At 48.0% G+C, this 19442-nt stretch overlaps 1 protein-coding gene across 1 annotated transcript in view; it reads right to left on the minus strand.

Annotated features, from left to right (window-relative positions):
* The window catches only part of diaph2 (diaphanous-related formin 2), a 436878-nt gene that overhangs the window by 4770 nt on the left and 412666 nt on the right, over positions 1 to 19442 (minus strand). The gene's annotated exons all lie outside the window — the stretch shown is intronic.

Here is a 19442-nt window from a genome sequence, read left to right on the forward strand (position 1 = left end):
GCGCGCGAGCGCGGCTGCCCAGAACGGCCCGGGGCGGCGGCTGGTGCCCGGCGGCCAGGTGGCGGGACTGCGGGCGCATTAGAGGGGCTGCCGGCGCCGCCCACACGGGACTCCCTGGTATTTCCGAGCGTGGCACCGTCACCGCCGTGCCCATTATTCACTGCCAGCTGCGGGGTGCCAGGCGTCCTCGGCTGGGTGTTGTTTAATGGCGCCAACTCCATCCATCATGTCAGGTAATGAGCTGAGAGTGACTGTGATGGCTGCGTACGCTCACGCACGGGCACTAACACCCACCTTCCACAAGGACTCCCACAACAAACGACAATAGAGAGCACTTTTCCCTGAGACGGGATGAAAAGGACCATGCAGATGGTGCACAGGAGGAGAGGGGGAGGAGGAAGGAACAGGGGAGAGAGAGAGAGAGAGAGAGAGAGAGACAGAGGGGCACTGTATTCTCTGCTTCCCTTTTGTTGAACATTATGCCCCGCGTTAAATAAAAAATGGCTGTTTCACTGTGAGCAGCCTACATATTCATGTGTCCCTGCCGCCGACAGAGCCAGCTACTTCCTTCCCCGCAGCACCTGTGGCTCGCCAAAAAAAACAAAAAACGACAAACGGGATACGGGCAAAAAAATAATAATAAAATTGCAATAAGACACTCAAATAAAAACAGCGGTGCCGGAACAGCCCTCCTCCTGTGTTTCTATGTGCACACGCCGTCCCCTCCAGCGGTCTAACTCCGACACCACAGCAGCCATCTCAGGATGGATCTATTAAGGAACAGGGACAACAAAGATGGAGGAGCAATGGAAGAGAACGAGGGATGGACTAAAAAAACTAACAAACACAAACACCACAGAGGGAACGGACGGATGGACGAGCGAAAAGGGAAGAGTAAAATAGGAACTGTTCAACGATTGATCTTTCATCTTGCTCTCTCATTACATTTCTTTTTCATTTCAGGCATTGATCGCCGTTGCAAAGGGGGATAAACAACACAATCCCTGGGCCATCCCACTTGTTGGGACCCGGGAGGGGAACAACACCTGTCTCGGGTCCAGCGGGCAGCTCGCAAAATAACAGACAAAAAGCCAGGCTCCCTTCTCTTCGGGGGTAATTGCATCTTGTTTAATGGGCGGAAATACACAGACCCGGCAAAAATTTGGCCGCCAAAAGGGGGGGGGGGGTGAAGCGGACGCCTTTATCATCAGAGCATCCGTGAGTGGCGGGCAGTTTAATTCTCACCAAGACCCCCCCCCCCCACCACCACCACCACCATGTGCGTAAAACCCAATTTTTTTCTCTTCCCTCGAACCACATCAATCTATCACAACAGTTTAACAACTGTGAAGGGAAACAGCACGGCTCTGCACAACTACAATGAAAACACTGGACAGATGGATGGACTAACGGGTGGATGGACTGACGGATGGACTGATGGATGGATGGACTGATGGATGGACTGATGGATGGACTGATGGATGGATGGACTGATGGATGGATGGACTGATGGATGGATGGACTGACGGATGGACTGATGGATGGATGGACTGATGGATGGATGGACTGACGGATGGACTGATGGATGGATGGACTGATGGATGGATGGACTGATGGATGGATGGACTGACGGATGGACTGATGGATGGATGGACTGACGGATGGATGGACTGATGTATGGACTGATGGATGGATGGATAGATAGACAGATGGATGGATAGATGGACAGACAGACAGACAGACAGACAGACAGGTTCCAGGGTGCTGTCTAGGCTCTGGCTACAGCTCAGTCTAGCGTCACCAGGGTTTGACGGCTTCTTTACCTGCTTCTCCCGGCGGTGACGTCTGCCGGAGCGGCAGAGCGGAGGAACATACGACAAAAGAGAAACAGATTTTTCCAAGTTACAGGGGAGCGGGGAGACGGTGGCGCGGCTCCACAACTTAATTACAAGCTTGAAAAAAAAAAAACGCCATTGTTCCTGGAGTGTTCTGCAATGCACGCGGGACCATCGGCGGCGGCGTCGAGGGAGGGGAGGATTTCACTCCTCGACGTGCGTGTAGACACGTGCAAGTGTTCATAAACAGCTACGTTAGAGTATATACTGTATCTATGACAACAAACACACACACATTCTCCTACTGGTATCAAAGTGAGGTCCCAGTAAACACACCTGGTTAATGACAGTCCACAAACACACTGGAGGACATATCTCTAGCACACGCACACGCACACACACACACACACACACACACACACACCCCTTTATATAATCAAACCCTCTCTGTATCAAAATCAGAATCAGGAACTTCTCTTGGTGAATGGTGCCCACATTGATAAAATACACATTTTTAAACAAGTAAAAAAAATAAAAGGCATAATAAAATATACATAAAGAGTATACAAACAAGAAAAACAACATAATTGCTCGTATATAAACAAGAATGGAAGGAATTGACAGAAAAAGAAAGATGTTTGCAATGGAGTGTTTAAGGTAACACACACACGCACGCACGCACGCACGCACGCACGCACGCACGCACGCACGCACGCACGCACGCACGCACGCACGCACGCACGCACGCACACGCACACACACACACACACACACACACACACACACACACACACACACATTAAGTAGTGGAGGATGAGGGAGTGTCAGGCTCACCAAACAGCCCCACCTCCGAGCGAAGTGTCACCCAGTGTTATGATGGAGCGATAGGGACGTCCCCAATGCAACTCCCCCAAAACAGATTAAACTCCGTAATGGCTTTTGTGTTACTGTCATCTTCGGCTAATTACGTGGAATTACATCATCATCGTCGGCGGCATCAAGCGCCGTGATCCGAGCGGTGGGAGAGAAAGCTGCCTGTCATCCATCAAATATATGTACTGCACCCTTCCAGGAAAACGCCCTCCGAGCGCTCAGATCCTCTCAGGTGGCATCGAAGTGAGGTCCGAGTAAACACACCTGGTCAGCGAGGACCCACGTTGCTGGTGCACTTCTAAACCAAAATATCCTCAATATGGACCTCACATGTATTGGAAAAGAAACACACACACACACACACACACACACACACACACACACACACACACACACACACACACACACACACACACACACACACACACACACACACACACACACACACACACACACACACACGTGCGCACACCTTAACTTTCAAACCCTCTCCCAATCAAAATCAGGATGGCGAGATAATGGCCACTATTGTTTTGCACCTCGCAAACACGTTTTCAAATCTCATTCATGTGAAATTGTAAAATGTCCAGCTGAGGAAACGATGCTCTGTTGTACAGGATGAAGAACCAGCCCTGGTCGGCCACCAGGGGCCGTGTGCGTCAGACAGCGACATCGTTCTTTCGGATTCCGTGTCGAGTCGGCTACTTTTTTCAACTCCTGCGACAAATCGGATCCAACAGCCACGACAGGGCCTTTCTTAATTTACAGGAACTGGGCTAAAAACGAAGTAAACAAGCAACTATATAAAATAACACAATAAATCCAGTGTCAGAAATTAATCGTGCGTTTTTATTCACACTTTTCAAAAACTTGTTCATGGAAAATGGTAAAAACTTCCAGCTGTTCTGCTGCTCTCCCATTCTTTCCGACACATTTTGAGACGCAATATTTTGACACCTGCACTACAATAGCCACTAGGGGGGCGTCCAACGGTCCGATACATTGTTGAATTCAGTGTAAAGCGCGCGCGTTCCCTCGCCGTCGTGCTGAAAAACAGGCCGCCGCCGCCGCCTCGTCCTCTTCCGCCCGTTTCTATCTATCTTCACACTCTTCACTCTTTCTTTCGATAAGATAAACACACAATAAAGGTGATTACATCTGCGTCGTGTTTTCCCTTCTCCGTCGCATCCGCAGCCCGAGACGCAACAGCAGCCGCTCCAGCTGCAGAAAAGAGAACGAGAGCGAGCGAGAGAGAGAGAGAGGGAGAGAGAGGGGGGGAGGGGTGCCCACTATCGCCTCTTTTCATCTCCCTCTCCCATCTTCCCCCTCGTTCCTGTACCTCCTGGGCCCCGGAACGCTCCGTAGTAATGGAACTTCCCCGGCGTTGGAAAACAAGATAGGGTGTATAAATGGGACGCGCGGCCAGAGAAGCTATTTCTTCCTCTCCGGCTGGAAACGTATGGGCCGGGCGGCGCAAAACTACAGTCGCGGCGGACAGCGCCGACGCGTTCCGGGGGGAAGAGTAATCGCCCGCCGCGGAGGAGGAGGGGAGGAGAGGGGGGAGGGGGGGGGAGGAAGGCGAGTTCAGTTGTGAGGAGTTTACAGATACAGCGGCAGGGGGGAGTCTGTTCCTCGGTCGTTCCCGAGGCGAAGGGGTTGGGGTGACGCCTCCCTCCATCTCAATGTGAACTCCCCAAGTCGCACGCACGCACGCGCCGATGCATTGTGGGAGATTAAAGGATTAAAAAGCAGCCGCTTCCTCACGGATCAATCACTGTCTTTGGGTAATGAGAGGAGATTACACAACAATCGCTGTCGGGAAACGTATGATTGCCGTCGCCAGTGATTCAGTTCCGCTTTTGCGATTCCTCTCGTAAGGAAAAAAATATATATCAATTATCGATTAGTGTTAAATTTGGGTGAAACGGCACGCGCACACGCACACACACACTTACTTCAGAATAAACTAAATGTACACATGGGTTTTCTTCTTTCCAACCCAGAATTCTCTGTTTGCTTTACACAGCTTTGGGTTTTGGCTGCACCGGCCGTATGGATGGTTTTAAGTTTAAATCCGCTCCGGTAAACGGGTGGAGAGTTTGGGCGTCAGGAGATACGAGGTGGAGGAGGACGGGAGGCGATGGTGTTTTTTTTTTTTTTTGCCGTGACGAGCAGAGGGGATCAGAACGGCGTGACAAGGGGAAACACGCCAGGCAGGTCTGGGTAAACACGCTGAGGCAAGACGCTGAAATACCCCCTTCCTCTTCCTCCCCCCCTCTCTCTCCGTCTCTCTCTCTCTCTCTCTCTCTGACTTTCCTTCCTTTCCTCCTATGGGTCCTCTGTCAGGGGTGGAAGAATACTCCGACCATTTAACTTCGGTAAAGGTACAACTATCCCAGAATTATCACGCTGACATTTATTTTTCAGAAAAAGTACTTTACTCAAGTACTTGCTGTTAATGTACTTCAAACTTAAAGTACTTCACACTTCAAGTGCTACTGCACCATTTATTTGCAGCTGAGTGGTCAAATAATTATTTTCTTTAAATCATAAAAAATGATGAAAACAATTAAATAAGTAAAAATAATTGAAATAAAAATAATAATATAACAATATAAAATAAGTGCAGATACTTGGAATACGTACTCACCTGCAGTAACTAAGTACTTGTACTGCATTACTTTCCACCACTGTCCTCTATCTCATTCTGGATCACCCTACTTGGCTTTTACTTTTTTCATTGTGTTCACCCTCTTTTTGCATTCTTTTTCGTGTTTGTTTTTTTACATACTGTGTATCACGCATTTGTTCTTTTTCCTATTTGAAGGTATTCCTTATTGCTTCGCCGCCTATATTTCCATCTCCACCGCTCCCTCCATCTCTCCACCTAATCTGTTTCGCGGTCTCTCCGGAGGAGCCTTCTCCACTGTTTATTTACCTCGGCGAGAGGAAACTTGTCCGACTCCAAACACCGGGGGAGGGAACCAAATGTAAACACTCACGTCTGCATCGCCGACTTAAAAAGAGCGACACGGGCGGTTGTCGGGGGTCTGACGTGCGTGTTTACGAGTCAGACCTCCGGAGTGACAGTTTGTGTACATTTTGGGAGGCAAAGTGGCTCTAATCTGACGACGAGCCCCGATGAAGAAGATTAGATGAGGTCATGACAAAGGATCACGCCGATGGGTTTTGACAGTGACGCTGATGAGGTTAATTCTTCGGCATATCTCTCCGGTGTTTTTTTGGGGCTCTAAGTGGCTCCTGCAGCGGGTGATCCGGACGTCAAAAGAACAAAAAAAACCAAAAAAAAAACCCTGCCGCCCCCATGCGCCCTCTTCCGCCTCTTCCCATTTCGAGGTTTTCCAGGTGTAGCGATGCAAGCCTGGCGAACGACTCAGGAGTCGGGAGTCACTCCGGCAAAAGAGTCGACTCGACTCACGAAACCCCCCCCCCCCCCCCCCCAAAAAAAAACAAACAAAAAAAAAGCCGAACAGAACAAACAGAAAACAAATACTGAGGATTAGATTATTACACCGATTCCACCCAAATAAATCATTTTAGCAGAATGATTCTTGTGGGAGTTCCATTCACCACTCCGAACCGAGCTGAGCCGGCACTTCCGACTCAAACAGTCAAACCGACTGAATCAAACCAACAAAGCGTCTGGAAAGTTGAACAAATCTTTTTTTTTTTTTTAACCGGGACGCTCCTGAAAGAGCCGAATCTCCAAAAAAAAAAAAAAAAAAGAGCCAAACTTTTCATCGCCATCCAGCTTCCACAACCGACCGACCGACGGACCAGCCCCGCCAAAAACACAAACACGCAGAGACACTTTCTCCTCCCTTGAAAACAAAGAGGAAAAAAAAACAACAAAAAAAAAAAACACGAGGCGTGGGACTGAGTGGCGAATGTCTCCTGACAGCTTGGCACACAATATTGTGCCGGATCGCAGGGAAAACCACGACATGTCCATAAACAAACGCTTTATTTTTAGAGCAAAAATGAAAGTACAAGTTTATCTCCTCGGTTTGGGGAGAAATCTTTTGACAGGTTTATACCAGGGACAGAAACGCGGGACGGTAGAAGAAAAAGAGCTCCTTGTTTGGCGTTGGACTGAATCTATGTCTGTGAGCGCTACACGCCCCGAGTGGATCCATATCTCTGTAGTGGAAACTCAAAAGAATGAGGCTCTCTACCTTCCCCCCTCCCCCCTGCCATCTTTAGCGGTTTGACTTCACATTTGTTTGATTTTTGAATGAACACAACAAGCTTGACAGGCTCTGGGCGAGTTGGTGATTTCTCATCGGGACCCCTATACAACTGAAATATTACCCGCTCCGCCCCATCTGGAATATCCGGGCTCGGATTTAATTCCTCCGCCACGGAACAATGCTTGTCGGCATTCCTGGAAACGCAACGGCGGCGCCGGCAGCCGCTACGAACGCTGAGATGAAAAACACTCCCTCGATCGATCGGCGCCCGAGGCAAAAGCCCCGTTCATGGTCATGGTCCCCGGGGTGGAGCTTCAGGAAGACTCAAGGATAACCGTAAAGGAGAAGTAAACTCATGTGTCTCCCCCTGATTCCCCCGGAGGTTTCAAGCTCCTGGAGCGCAGCGACAGGCTGCCATGCGCTTGGAACCGCCGCGGCCAGGCTACGTCCGGCCGCGGGGGGGCGGGGCTACGTCCGGCGACGACCCGACGGCTTCGCGCCGACAAGGAAAGTTGAGCAGGTTTCAACTTGATGCAAATGAGCAGCGCCGGGCGACAGCCAATGGGAGGGAAGATACGCTATCAATGGCACTGATCCTTGGAAAATGGACGCCCGGACCACTGCGTAATTGTTCACGTTTAAGGTATTTTTTTTTTAAATTAAAACGTTCGTGGAACTCTCCATAAAATAAGAAAACTGTCATTTTTATGTTTCTCCAATAAGGACAATTCTTAATTTTAAGGGACGGATGTCAAACTACGGTCATTTTTTTAAGAGGTCATTTATTTTGCAGCTAAGTAAACAGCTCTGCTATTTTAACTTTCTTTTAAAAGTACACAGGGCACCATCCATCCCTATCATGTATATTAAACATGGAGAGGGAGAGAGGTTTGAAACGTTTGGCGCGCCCGCATCAGCCTGTGGATTTTGAGCCGACGCCCGCAAAAGCCAGGGGCGCCGAGACCTGGCGACGAGACGAGGGCTGCTTGGACTCTTGTTTTGTTATGCTGCAGTATTGGTCTGTACGACATATGGAATATGTACGTGCTTATAGGCGAGGCAGTTCCCTATAAGCTTATAGGGAGTTACCGCGTAGGATTGTTTGAAAACTACATCGAGCGAAATCGAAGCGAATGACGTTTCATCTCAACAAACTCTGACTGTTTTGAGTTGTTTTAAGTCTGAAGACACTTTGAGCTCAACAGGAAGCTTTACTTTGGATATTACCACCGTTTAACAGCAGGGGGGAAACAGCCTGCTCTTCTACAGCCGGTCAGCCCTGACGGACCGCCCAAAAGACCGGGGAGATGATTCTCAGGGCGACCGACAGTATTTCCCGATCCCTCACATTTACAGGCGTCCTCCGATTAGTTTTATTATCAGAAATATTGCTGAATGCAGATTTTAGAACCCAGAGAGGTGGTTAAAGCCACGGGGGCGATGAGAGAGGAATGAGAGAGGAGTGTGGGGGAGCCGTCTCAAAGGAAAATACTCTGCATTTTCAAGCCGGGCCCCCGTTTACATTTAGTTTTGTCAACATTTTCCAATCGTCTCTGAACAAAGACAATGAAATGTTTCAAGTTCAGCGTCTTGACCAGCTCCGCCGCGGCAGTGCATGTGGACGCCGGGGGGGCCGTTTCAGTCAATGAATGTCTGCATTCGGGAGGGAATGGAATCGGACTGGATTCAAACGCTATTTCTGTCCAAAGACTGTGAGAGACTACGGCTTAATGATAAAAGCCACGATCTAAATTTAACCCCGGTGCTGATATCTCGCCTACGGACTCTGAGCACCACCGGCCTGGAAGTTGGAGCAGGCTCGGACACAGATGGGGCCCGTTGGTGGTGGTTCAAGGCCTGGGCTTTCCAGACCTCCGCCAAGAGAAAGAGAGGGAGGGTAATCCATCAGGCCAAGGCACACAGGCGCCCGGGGGGGGGGGGGGGGGGTGCGCGCGCTGATCCTACAAGACTGATTGGGCCTCTGCGGGGGGGGGGGGCCCCCCCGAATACCACGGACATCAGCGTCTGGGCCGCTCCGCTGAGGCCGGGGCTGGAGCGAGCCAAGCCACTGACCTGCTTCGGGGAGGATACTGCGGAGGAAGCCCATAACACTCCTAATATATAAACTCTATCACTGGATATCACCAAAATAGAAGCTGCTAAGCACAAACAAAGGCGGCTGTTTAGAAAACACACACCTCCCCATCCATCAAAATGTGTCTCCACGCAACTGATCCATTGACTTTGTCTCTCCATTTCCTTAGTAATTACCGAGCGACTCTGTAATTTCACCTGCAATTACTACTGTAATTACACTGCGGACACAATCTTCCAAATACCGAGTACAACCTCTGCGGGCGATCGTTACTCCGCGCCGCGGCCCCCGGAAACCCGCCGCCGCCACGGCAACCCCGGATGACTGACAGGCGGGAGAGAGCGGCGGGAGAGATAGTTAGACAAATGGAAGCTAAGATATAGTTTGACAGACAGATGGGAGCATAAATGGATGGTTTGGCAGCGTGATAAGGTAAATAGGCTGATGGATCACCAAACAAATACAGGAGCAGGATGGAAAAAGAAAATAAAGGGAGAAGAAAGAGGGGGGAGGGAGGGGAAGAACATCAGATAGGAAGCAAGATAGGCTGATAAACACAGATGGATTGTGTTGATACACTGCGAGGGATGCGGGGCGGGGCGGCGGCGGCGCGATCGATAGATTGTTTTATTCTATTTTGCCTGCCAAACTGGAGATGTGGCGGAGCCGCTATCGTCATGGCAATCTGCCTCAGACGGAGCCTGGTGTGACTGTCACAGATGGAGACGATACCGACACGTCTCAATCTGCCGCCACAAACTACAACCAGGCTGCCTCGGTGTCACCGTCTCCGAGCGCTATCAAAGAGGACGCTGTAAATCCTGTTCCCCAGGACGCCGCACACATGCACACACACTTAACCACCACCACGCCCTTCTCCCGCTATCTGTGAAAGAACTGGACATAACATCGAGTGTCTGAGTTTTATGTGTCCACATGATATGCGTGCACTTCGTTAACAACTCAGTGTGTGTGTGTGTGTACTATATGGGAGGTAGTGGGGTGTAAATCTCCGGGAAGGAACACCATTCCAGGGTGGTAACCCTCGCGGCTGGGGGCTCAGAGCTTTACTGTAACTATCATGCGATAGAACAAGCGGATTTTGCAAAATGGCGGACGATCCCGATGATTTTGAGCCGGCACACGCAGAAATAATATATATATCTTTTTTTAAATGGCGCTATAAGCGCCGACAACCAACCACAGGTGCGGCAGCTCATTACGGCAGCTTGTGTTCATCACGTCAGGACGGGAAGACAAGTGTACGAGGTGTTGGAAAGAGCTTCTCCTTAGCTGGAAAGGTGGCTCTTTCCTCCTCCTCCTCCTATCCGGGCGGCGGCTCCTGGAGGGGACAGACTTGGGGCCCCTGACGTGCGCTGCTGAGAGGGCTGCTAATAGACAGCGGGGGCCACCGTGAAGCGTGGCCTCCGGAGCTGCAGCATCTCTCAGCCCCTGACAGCTTCCAGAGGGCTGCGCTCCTCCGCCATGACACCTTCACCGCCACGACACACACACGCACACACACACTCGCACGCACGCACGCACACGCACACACACGCACACACACACGCACATGCACACACGCTCGTAAGGCAGAGTGTCCTCTGCAACAAAAAAACGGCACAAATAAAAGTTTGGCACGTATGCAAATTCACACGCACGTACCGACACACACACACACACACGCACGCACACACACACACACACACACACACCCATTTGAAATGTGGAAATAATACCTGACAAGTGGAATTCAAGGATCGTGATAGTGACATTTAAATAAAAAAAAAAAAGAAAAAGGAAAAAGGAAAAAGGAAAAATAAGGGATGAAAAAATAACCTGCAACCCACGCCCTGCCTGCCCCGCATGCTCCTGCAGACAGGGGTTATGGAAATAAACAGCCGTTGGTGCCATGTTAAGGGGAGAAACGCCACTCAATCTCTGGATATACAAAAACAAGTTGAAAACAAAAACAGGGCTCACATCGCCCCCGCCCCATCTCTGGAAATATAAAAATATAAAACCTGGTGTTTACAGGTTTAGATGCGCAAGGAGGGAAGGCAAGAAGGAAGGGAGGGAGAGAGAGAGAGAGAGAGAGAGAGATGGAGCAATAGAAAACAAGAGTGTGTATATTCATGTGAAAGCACAAGCAGCGAGAAACTATCACTGCTTCAGGTCTGATCAGCAATTTAAAATAAGTTGATAAATACTCTTCTGTCAAGGGAAGTAGCTATTCATTCATGAAATGTGTGTGTAGATGAGCAGAACGTAGGTAGGTATTGGAAAAGCTGTAGATTGCTGTTGTGAACGGACAGCATTAAATACATTGTAATACTGTAATAACTGGCATTGTAATAACATAGTAATAACTACTCAATAATTGGTATTCATGCCCATACTATTGTTCACATGTAGTGTAAATTCATCCTGTACAGTATGTCCATTATATTCATACTAGCACCCACAGTCATTCTAGAAAACAGACTGCTACCTCGGCCGGGATATGCTGTGCGCAGAATCACATTTTTTACATTTTGCCTTCATATTGGCTTTTATTAATTTCAGACTGTTTAAGAATCAGAATGATTTTTTTTTCCCACAAGGAATATTTTCATATACGAGGAATTTTTCATGGTCATTGGTGTTTTTCTCTATGGACGATTTACATAAAAAAAGGCTGAAAATAAAATATGAAATAAAATATTAATAAAATTGCGTAGAAATTAAAATAAAAAATAAAAAGCCAAATATACAAAAATAGCCAGAACACAATACAGAAATAGTTAAATATATAAAAATATCCAGAATATACAGTACAATATGTGACTACTGAATATGAGTGCAGTGTATATGAGATAAGTGATTGGTAGGGGTATATAGGGTACAAATTCTACATTAATGCCATGTAGCTTACTTGCTAAGTTATAACAGCTATTTTTGGAGACTTTTTAAAATACTTTTTAAAAACTGACTTTAAAAAAATGTGTTTTACATGATAATAATTTACCTCCCTACTTACCTGTAGAGTGTTTACCACCATGGACATGCTTCCAAAGCTGCCAAATAATAATAATAATAATAATAATAATAATAAAAAAAAAAAAATAATAATAATAATAATAAAAGTAAAGATAGCTGCAGGCAGCAATACACAGGGTCCAGTTTAGTCGTGTTAGGTACATTGAAGGGTTTACATTGACCGCCGCATCGGCTTCCCCGGTCTGTCGTCTCCTGGTTGCTCGCCTCGCAGAGCAACCACTATGTCACTCTGTGGTCGACACAGCGCAACCCTCCGAATGCGAATGAGCCCCCAGAGATGGAAGCCGGATTTATATAACAGTTCATGATGTCGCAAAGCTCCTGAAACTAACCAAATCGCCTCAACGTTCTCCAACCTCCGGTAGAATTACGACCGCCTTTCACCAATTGCTGCGACAAATGCACATGGATACTGATCGAACTCGAACGACAAGACGTCTGAGACGTCCTGGTTCTAAGGGGAACTCAACCATGTCTGTGCTTACTGTGACCTTTGTGTTCTGAATACATTTAGCCCGAAAAACAGCAAATAATAGCAATAACAATAGGAATCCAGCCGCAGCGGCTGGTTCCCTAATGATAATAATAACAATAAGAAGAAGAATGAGAATAGTAAGAATAATATGAACTATAATACATGGAATGCTGCTCATCCCTCCATCCCTCCACCTTCTTCTCATCCAATCTCAGCACTCTTTGCCCCCCCCTCCACCAGCAGAGTAAATAAAAGATGGTGTTGTCTCTTATTACTTATTAATCTGCTCTTTTGATGATGTGTCGCAGCACGCAGGAAGGAAGGAGCGGTGGCGGCCGGGATCATGGAGGGGCGAGCGAGCAGCGAGAGCTCCCTCCCTCTCTCTCTCTCCCTCCCTCTCCCTCCCAGCGCTCTCCGTTCGCATGGGTGGCTTTTCCACACAGACTTTCCTCTTTCGGTCTTCAGGATGAATCATTCACGCGGGAGACGCTCCCTCGTGTACACAAAACAGCCGGATCGGGGCCCTGACGGGCCGCACTTTGCTCGCCCCGTGTTCCGCTCCGTGTTCCTGTCACCGCGGTTTGGGCCCGACAAGGGATAAGAGGGGCCCCGCGGAACGATACCATGCCACCGCACCCTCCTGCTCCCAACCCCAAAGGGTGATGCGTGTGGGGGTGGCAGTAACTAATTGTGAACATGAACTTTACTGGAATGAAGTTATGACTAAGTTGAGTCTGTGGTTTTAGGCTAGCGTAAGTTTTCATGACTTATACATTTATTATTGTGAACTTTTCGTCCGTTTTTTTCATATGTAGTTTTTATTCTTCGGGTTTGTCGCATATTGACATTTTTTTCCCTCGTTTGGCTTAATTTTAAAGTTTGTTGTATTTTGCCTTATTTTCCAATTCTATCCCTCCATTTATCTATCTGTCTGTGTCTGTCTATCTGTCAGTCTATCCGTCCGTCTATCTATCTATCTATCTATCTGTCTGTCTATAGTCTGTCTGTCTGTCTATCTATCTATCTGTCTGTCTATAGTCTGTCTGTCTGTCTATCTATCTATCTGTCTGTCTATAGTCTGTCTGTCTGTCTGTCTATCTATCTATCTATCTATCTATCTATCTGTCCGTCCGTCCGTCCGTCCGTCCGTAAGTCCGTCCGTCTCTGTCAGTCTATCTATCTGTCTGTCCACCCGTCCATCCGTCTATCTACTGTATCTATCTATCTGTCTCTCTGTCTGTCTGCCTGCCTGCCTGCCTATCTGAAGTTGAATTTAATCAATTGGTTGTGTAGAACAAATACGTAACATTGTTGATTAAAACATTCCATCCTGCATGTAACGTATTCGGTTGGACGTTGTGACAGGTAGAAGGCTTTCCGGACGTGTGTAGTAAGCCACTTCCTGTCCTGCACACGGTGTAAATGCGTGCACGGGTTTGGACGTGCGTCAAGCTCTGTCTGCTATCAAAGTACCGTTCATTTATTTGTATCACCTCTTTAATGTGTTTGGAGGAACACGCACAGGTCAACGCCGCCTCCCCCGAAGAGCCAACTCTCTCAGGGGACAATGGCTTTTCGTGTAAATGAAAAATTTAACTGTCTCCCCTTCACTTATTCATCCAGGAGGAGGGCTCTTCCTCCCTCTCCCTCTCTCTCTCTCTGCAGGAAAAGCCCTGCGGAGGCGTGGTCCGACGCCACTTCGCTCGCAAGCTTTTCAATAAAACAAGCAAACAACACGATTCCAACACCTATAAATAAGTGAGCGTTCCTGAATAAAGTGCTGTACGCCGGGCCCTCGCCGAGGCCACTCATCACACTTTAATGGGGGCCCCATCGCATCGGCCAAAGTTCTACCTCGTGCTCTCTCGCCCCCTCTCCCCCGCCCCCAAACTCTCTCTCTCTCTCTCCCTCTTTTCCAGCTGAGAGGAGGGAGAGCTGTGTTTAGATTATGGTGTCGTCACCTGGCTCAACAGCATTGTCTGTTCAATGATTTATGAGGCAATCAGTATTTTGCTTTTCATGTCGCTATCTCCTCTCTCTCTCTCTCTCGTTCTCTCTCTCTCTCCCTCCCTCCCTCTCTCGCACAAACAAAGATACGTGCCGTCTTTTTTCCTGCTTTTCTTCTCTCTTCCGTGCCTTTCATGTCCTCTGAAGACAGGTTGTTCACAGTGGTTTGAACACTCGGAGTGCTTGGCTCGTCAGATGCTCGGGCATCTGTCAACACGCTGCTATTGTTAGCTGCTTTTTTGATAAGATTTACATGGCAGAAAAGCCATCAAATGAAGCTATACTACTGAGAATACCAGCACGGATCACACCTAATCTCCACACCTGCCTGTTGGCACAACTAAGTCTCTCCTTTCAATCCGGACAAACACGCATACACATGTGTGCACATAAACACACAGACAAACAACAACACACCCATGTAAACGCCAGGAGAATGCAAATACAACGCCAGCGCAAACTCAATGTAAATGCTCTGAGCGACCCACAGCAGCAGCTTGGGTCTTTGATTTAGATATCCTTTTTTTTTTTTTTTAATCTTTCTTCAAAGACTCAAAATGACAAAACTTGTTTTTTGAAAAACTACAGAGAAGTTATATTTTCACACAAGTACACACTGGGTACACAGGGTTCCGTTGTTCCAAGGGCTCCAAAGGTTCCAATGGCGCCACAGGTGCTACAGGGCCAAAGGTCCAAATGTTCCAATGGCCCCAAACATTCTAAAGGTTCATTGGTTCAAGGGCTCCAAAGGTTCCAATGGCTCCACAGGTTCTACAGGGCCAATGGTCCAAAGGTTCCAAAGGCTCCAAAGCTCCAAAGGTTCCAATGGCTCCAATGGCCCAAAGGTTCCAATGGCTCCAAACATTCTAAAGGTCCATTGGTCCAAGGGCTCTTAAGGCTCCACAGGTTCTACAGGGCCAATGGTCCAATGGCTCCAAAGGTCTAAAGGTTCTACAGGTCCAATGGTCCAAAGGCTCCAAAGTTCCAAAGCATACAAAGGCACTCTTCTGAATCCCTTACTTCCTAGGAGCGATGTCAGAAATGCCCTATATAAAAACCCCAAAACACTGCACCACAATACACACACACCTAAAAAAACAAAAACAGGTCCATCACACGTGTGCTGATGAGAAAAGGATGTGGGTCAGAAGTTGCCTGGCCCAGTGACACTTTGCACCATTGCCCCAGGCTCGCTCTCTCGCTCTCTCTCTCTCTCTCTCTCTCTCTCTCTCTGGCTCGTCAATAGCAGAGCTAAGGCCCGAGGCAACACACCTGTGTCCACACTCCCTTCCCTGGGATCAATTAGCATTAAAGTTTCAGCGCCGCCTTCCTCCCTGTGTGGACATGGCGGACACCTGAGGGGGGGACAGGCCGACAGTAGCCGCAGAAAATAAGTCAAAGAAGCCAAAACGAGAAGGAGGAAGGGATCAACACACACGTAGCTACAAAAAAAAACAACCCTGGTGACTGTCCATCAAGACCTAAAAGCTTTTTTGCACAAGTCCGTTCCTACCGGCGACAGGTATTTTGGAAATCCACCTAGTATGGCCTTATAAATAAAAGTGTAAAAATGGTTTATTATCTCCAAAGCTAAAGAGGATTCAGCCCCATCTCCTTAAGGTGTTTTACGAATACATCCTGCTCTCACCAAAATAAGTGAATGATATTAATCAAAAATAAATAAATAAATAAATAAAAAAAAGCCGTCTGAGTTGCCTGGGGTTCTGTAAAATGAAGCAGTGGTGGAAATGACAGACACAGTGTATTGTTTGTTGTTCAGTCATTTCAAATCCTGCCAAAACAGTAATAAAAAAAGAAAATCAATGAAATGCATTCAGATGTTATTATATGTTTAATGTAAAAACTTACATACAAAATTGAGGGATTGAGGCAAATGCAGTCACTTCTGAACGATAAAGCCCATAAAAAAACTATAGATTATACTACAAATGGACCAATGCCCGGCATCAAAGATGAGTTGAATCATTTTTTATTGTTGTTGCTGTTTTCTCCTAAAAGTAAAAAGCTGTCAACACATTTTCCAAAAATGGCCCCCCCGATGCCATTTATTTATTTATTTTTACCACATCGGTATTAAAACCACATACAACAGGTGGGTGGGGGGGGGTTGTTGTGAGGGTCTGACCCTGGGGTGTTCACCCTGGGGGGCTTTCCAACCACAGTGTCAGTTTTCTCTAAGCATATGTGTGTGACTATGGATTGTGGTTAATGTGTCAGTGTGTGTGTGTGTGTGTGTGTGTCTGTGTGTGTGCGTGTGTGTGTGTGTGTGTGTGTGTGTGTGTGTGTGTGTGTGTGTGTGCGTGCGCGCGACAGGGGAAAAGAGCACGGAGGGCAGCTGTACCTGTGCTGCCGTGCTGCCGTCTCTTGACAGCGCCCTTCACATCACAGCATGGGCTGAGACATCAGATCTGACAGGAGTGACCTCTGTGCCACATCTCCCGAAACACACACACACACGCGCACACGCGTTCACACACAGACACACGCACAGGGTAACGCGACTGCATGTGAGAATACATGTACCGCCATCTTGGGAAGAACATGGCACTCACTCACGCACGCACGCTCACACACACACACACACACACACACACACACACACACACACACACACACACACACCAAAGCAACATAAATGCCTATCACAACACACATAAAAAAGGCAAATTTTCAAACTCCAACTAATCACACACAATTGTGCGTGCGCACACACACACACACACGCACGCACATAACACACACGCACGCACATAACACACACGTGCACACCAGGTAAGCCAACGGCATGTACGAAAACACGTAACGTCATCTTGCAAAAAACATGGCGCACGCGCACACACACGCACGCACGCATGCACACACACACACGCACGCACACACACACACACACACACACACACACACACACCAAAGCAACATAAATGCCTATCACAACACACATAAAAAAGGCAAATTTTCAAACTCCAACTAATCACACACAATTGTGCGCGCGCACACACACACACACACACACACACACACACACACACATAACACACACGTGCACACCAGGTAAGCCAACGGCATGTACGAAAACACGTAACGTCATCTTGCAAAAAACATGGCGCACGCGCACACACACGCACGCATGCACACACGCACACACACACACACACACACACACACACACACACACACGCACGCACACACGCACACACGCACACCACCCCCTCAGTGCTGCTTGGCCAACCAGCCCCCCCAGTCAGACAGCTATCAATAGGGATTCCAGCAGAGTAGCTGCCAGACAGAACTGGTAAACAAAGAATGGACACAAAAAGAGTCAGAATCAAAAGCAGAGCGGGGACCCTATTATTCCCCCGGAGCAGGAAACCATTTGCTGGCAATTTGTGACTCATTTCAAATTCTTTTGTGTGGGGTGTTTTTTTTCTACAGCGCAAATGTAGGACTGGGGAGGTGTGGCTGGTGCACAGGAAAAGATGGGTGTCTTTTGCCATTAAGCTTTGCCTAATATATTGACAATGCCGAGGCGCTGCTTCTTTTAAAACATCCCCTATCTTCAGAGACACGTTAGCTAATCAGCCTGTTTGTTTAGCCACGGTGCCAAGCTGACAGCAGCGGGACGTGCATTGAAGGGACTCAATACCGGCACAATTCAATTTCTTCGATAGCGGGCAGAGTGAGACAAAATAATAAGCAACACAAACACGCCAGTGCTGTGGAATTCACATAAGAATCAGAGGGCACTTCTTTTTTATTTGGCCTTTTGGTCTTTTTCTGCAATCCATGCAATCGATAACCGTTTCACGTATCGCCAAGTTTTCCCCCTAATTAGCTACACCCTAAATCATTACCAACATAGCATTATTTGAAATAAACCCACATAGTCATACATGGCCAATTTACCAGTTCTGTAGGTATGATTTGACCTCCTTTAGGGGTCTAATTGAAATGAAGTCAGGTGACCTTTGGGCTGCTATGGTCCTATGGGGCTGTGGTTTTCCCCTCCCTCCAGTACCACGCTATCTCCTGTTTGCCAGCAGCTCATAAATCAGACGGCTGAATCAGGCCGTGGTGATGGCCTCGACCTTTTTAGTGGCATTTCGTCATATCCTCTACCTGGGACCACGACCACGGCCACAGGCGCCAGGCTATGGCACACGATGATTAAAACGATTGCACCGGTGTTGGTATGGCTGAGCGCGCAGGGCTCCGACATCCTACTGCACCTGCACGGGCGAAAGAAAACAGTGGCCAAAACGGCAAAAAAAGAGCAGCACCGCCGATAGTTACTTCAGCGCTTTCAGAGCGCTCAAAAAAAAAAAAAACCCTCTGACACTGAAAACTCTCGGCCAACGCCGTCACGGCAGAGACACTTGAGATTTTTCCAACACTATCTTTTCAAAAAATATGCACGCTGGGAAACATCCTCCTCCTCCGTCTCAGGAATTCAGTTTAGGGCGGTTCAACGCACCCGTGCGCCGTCCCGATTTACAGGATCTCCTTGTATGCACAACTGGAACAATGCAACCAGCCGCATTCCATAATGCCGCTCGTTGACATACTTAAGTCTTCTGAAGCAGCTAAATGTGTGTGAGTGTGTGTGTGTGTGTGTGTGTGTGTGTGTGTAGTGTATGTCCAGGAGTAAAGGTCCACTTGCGACAAGTCTAGTGGGATTTGGAACATCTGGCGGAGCGGCTGCTCTTCTGGTTAACACACTTTTCCTCAGCGGACCTCGACGACGACACGCCCGGGCATCACATCAAGCACACACACACAAGCACATTAACAAAGTCAGGTTTATGTGTTTAATTCATGCAAGCTTACACTAACAAAAAAACACACAGGCTTCGCCTATTTATCCCCACGCTGGTGGTGTTGTTGTGCAC

This window comes from Zeus faber, assembly GCF_960531495.2.
Source record: "Zeus faber genome assembly, chromosome: 10".
Lineage (NCBI taxonomy): Eukaryota > Metazoa > Chordata > Actinopteri > Zeiformes > Zeidae > Zeus > Zeus faber.